At 43.9% G+C, this 3,260-nt stretch overlaps 1 pseudogene; it reads left to right on the top strand.

The window, feature by feature from the left end:
* LOC102486688 (transcription elongation factor, mitochondrial pseudogene) overlaps window positions 1–2,648 on the top strand; it is a 35,557-nt pseudogene extending 32,909 nt beyond the window's left edge.
* The last annotated feature ends 612 nt before the right edge of the window (window positions 2,649–3,260 follow it).

Consider the following 3,260-nt stretch of genomic DNA (forward strand, 5'->3'; position numbering starts at 1 on the left):
TTTTTTTTTTTTTTAAGAGATTTTTGTTATAGAGTGTGTGCATTTGTCAGAGAGAGTGAGACAGAGATACAGAAAGTAAAAAATCACCTCCCAAGGGTGATTGCGGCCATGCCACAACCCCTTCTCCTCCAGTCTCTTCTGGGGGCTGTGGGCACACATGCACACGTGCCCGGAGTAAGTTTCAAATCACCAGGTCTGGAACCCAAACCTCAGCTGACCACATGCGAATCCAGTGCTTTAACCACTATGCCACCTGTTGGCCCCAGGTTTTTCAATTTCTTAATGCAAAATATAAGTCAGGATTCCTTTCCAGAGGTATCCACCACAGATAAACTGGACTGTTCTCAGAAGAAAGCTCAAGGGACCAGCAGTTGCCATTGTTAAGAGCAGAACACTCATAGATAACCTTAACTTACTCACAGACACATCAGTGTCTCCTAGAAGCACAGTTCACAGTTGCCCTTAATGGGGAAGTTCCCACCTGTTCATCGACAGCATGATGAATGAACTCACGCAGAGCCTCAGGGCTATGAGAACGCACATGGACCACCAAACTGCTCACAGATGTGATGGGTTTGTGGGTGACGGGTGAGCTCACACCTGGAACACTGCAAATGCCAGGGTCCCAAGAAAGAGGAAGAAACGTATAATCCATCAAATAATCAGAAATCACCACAGAGGCACAAGAAAAATGAGAAACCAAGAAAATATCTCTCCCCTAAGGGGAAAGAAGAGCCCTTCATCAGCCACAGACAATACAATGAACTTGTAGAATTTTCAGATAAAGAATTTAGAATATGCATAGTGACAAAGCTAAGAGAGATGCAAACTGAGAGAGAAAGGAAGAAAAGAGACAATGAGTTCCAGGAGATGAGGATGTTCTCGCACAATTTGAAAGAGGAAATGCACACCATAAAAAAGAATCAAACGGAACTGTTAGAGACAAAGGTTGTAATACGGAAAATCAAAACCTCCCCTGAAAGCATTAAAAGCAGATTAGATCATTCAGAAGATCGAATCACAGATGTAGAAGACAGAACCTCTGACCTAGAAAAATTTACCAAAAAGACTAAGAAAGTAACCCAAAAATGAGAATAATATACGAGTAATACAAGATACTATTAGATGCCCAAACATCTGCAAAATCGGTACCCCAGAAGGTGAAGAAACTAATCAGGGCATTGATAATCTATTCCACGAAATCCTAGAAGAAAACTTTCCAAATCTAGAGAGGCACTCAAATACCCAGGCCCAAGAAATACAAAGGATCCCACATAGAATCAACCCAAGAACTTCCCCAAGGCACATCATATCCAGAGTGACCAAAACCACAGACAGAGATGAGATACTAAAATTGTCAAATTATTTTCAAAGGACATCCCATCAGGCTAACATCAGACCTCTCATTGGAAACAATGTAAGCAAGAAAAGAATGGGAAAATATATTCAAAGTGTTAAGTGAAAAACAATTTCAACCAAGAATACCATATCCAGCAAGATGATCCTTCATATGGGAAGAAAAGACAAGAATATTCTCAGATAAAGAAAACCTGAAAGAATTTACCAACACCAGACCACCTCTCCAAGAAGTTCTGAAGGCGCCTGGGCTGTGAGAGCCTAGATTTAACTTGGAAGATGAACCTCCCTGGTCTCTTCATGGCAAGTGGGAGATGGTGGAGATGGTTTCCAAGTTCCATTGGGATCATTTCTGGACCAGGGCCTACATAATTTCTCCTGTTGGAAAAAATCCAGTACACCAAGAACATTATTCCTGGTGTTGCTTTTAGCGAGGAAAATACAAAGGAGTCTGGAAGTGCACTTGGCCAGCTCTTCGATTCAGGACAGCAGGCTTTCATCCTGCGTGTGTTGAATACAACGAATGAAGAACTTGAGACTTTCAGATGGCTTCGTGGAAGAAAGTCTATCAATATTGTAGAGCACAGAGAAAAGTTTGGGCCAGTTCAGAATCTGGAGAGTTTAGTGAGAGTTTAGCTTTGTTCCATGATAAATCTACAGTTTAGGTTTGTAACTCCATTCTTTGTCCAGAGACTAGAAAAAAAAAAAAGAAAGTTACAGGAAAACCAGGTCTTGGGAAAGGTCATCAAATCGGACATACAAAGAGAGACTTCAGGCAGTGAACAGCATCGTGTCATTGTCTCGGGCGCTTGAAGAGTCGCCTGGACTCATCTCGATCGAGATTTGACGGTGCTGGACTGGCAGCAAAGTGATGGTTGGAGGTTCATGAACAGAACGTGCCCGTCATCAGACTACTTGGCAGAGATCCCGTCAGTCATTTCAAAGGTGCCTGAAGCAGATTTCTATGTTCGGAGAAAAACAGAACTTTCTGTCCAGAGCCCATCTGTGTTTCCTATACTGTCACATTTTCATATCACGGAAGCTATGCTGTATGCTTTATTAAATAAAAGTTTCGCCCAGGGTCAGGTGCTGGGCATGAATCGGAATGCAATGGGGAAGCACTTTGAGCGATGATTGGTCACAGCTGGACCAGTGGGAAGGGCCTCGTGAAGCAGTTCCTCTCTGAGTCTGTATGAAGGCCGGGCCCCGTGTTCTTCCCAGCGAGTAACACAGTCCACTCCAGACAGACATTTCCACCCACAGATGTGGGGACACGCTTAGAGAGAACCTGAGGTGTGGGGACATGCGCTGAGCAAACACCACCTGCTCTTTTGGGGTTTGGCAGAACTTTGTGACTTGTCTTTTCCTTGACCTTGGCTGCAGACAGAGCCAGGGTGGAAATTGCTAGGGGTGTCCCAAGAGACACATCTGATGGACTTCAAGAGCCATCTTGACACCAATTAGTAAAGTCCAATCCTAGCTCTGCATCTGAAAGGTTCTCTAGCCTTCTCTGGGTGTGGTGGTGTGCTCCTTATGGAGAAGTTCTTTAGGTTCTTCCCCACACTACAGCTAAGTTTTCTCTGCATTAGAAAAGAAGATGAGACTTTCTCTTGATGGGATTATCACCAAGGGATACACCTGGCCTGGTATGACTAATCCCTTATAGGTTTGTTAACTGCTTCTTATTGTCTGTAACCTGGCAACCAATCTATGAAGTGTTGTGAAACATGCATGTGTAATGTCTCCTTGTACTATAAATAAAGATGCCAGTTTGTCTGGGGGGCTCAAGCAGCTCAAGCAGCAGCACAAATTGCTTGGGTTACCTAGGCTCAGGCCGCCTGTGTCCATTTCTGCTCTGTCTTTGTCTCATTCTTTCCAGTTCCCTGGTCCTGGCAAGATGGAGG

This window comes from Tupaia chinensis, unplaced genomic scaffold, assembly GCF_000334495.1.
Source record: "Tupaia chinensis unplaced genomic scaffold, TupChi_1.0 Scaffold138725_1, whole genome shotgun sequence".
NCBI lineage: Eukaryota > Metazoa > Chordata > Mammalia > Scandentia > Tupaiidae > Tupaia > Tupaia belangeri.